Here is a 525-nt window from a genome sequence, read left to right as displayed (position 1 = left end):
GGCTAGTAGAAATCGCCAGTATTTAGTAAATCCCTGACTGTGGTGTTCATTGGTCCCCTTCTTAGCCTAATTAGAGGAATAAGAAGTAGTGAAAGCACCAGACAGGGGTGTGGCTCCTGAGAGGGTCAGTTCTGGAGCTCTCCTTAACACACATGTACGAGGTGCATTTTCAGTTCTTAACACTAAAATCTGTGCAAAAGGTTTATATGCACACCGTCGGATACGAAAAGATGTAAAAGCTCACCACGAATGGCGTCAGAGAGGACACTGTTATCTTCCTCTTCGCTGGGAGTTTACTAGTCAGTGATGAAGAGCTGGTATACTGTTACTACAGCACACTATTGGAGCTGGGAACTCCTCGGACAGGACGTGAGTCTGTTCTCGCTTTCTGTTTCCTGGAGCTGAGTTTACATAAACAGCAGGAGAGGTTTACTGCTGAGTCTCTGTGTGAATTTCTGTTAGAGGGAAGCGAGGACCAGGAAGGCCGTTTACACCTCATTACCACCCAATACTGGGAAGCAAATG

The sequence above is a fragment of the Mus pahari genome, chromosome 6 (genome assembly GCF_900095145.1).
Source record: "Mus pahari chromosome 6, PAHARI_EIJ_v1.1, whole genome shotgun sequence".
NCBI lineage: Eukaryota > Metazoa > Chordata > Mammalia > Rodentia > Muridae > Mus > Mus pahari.
Note: the sequence above shows the minus strand (reverse complement) of the source record.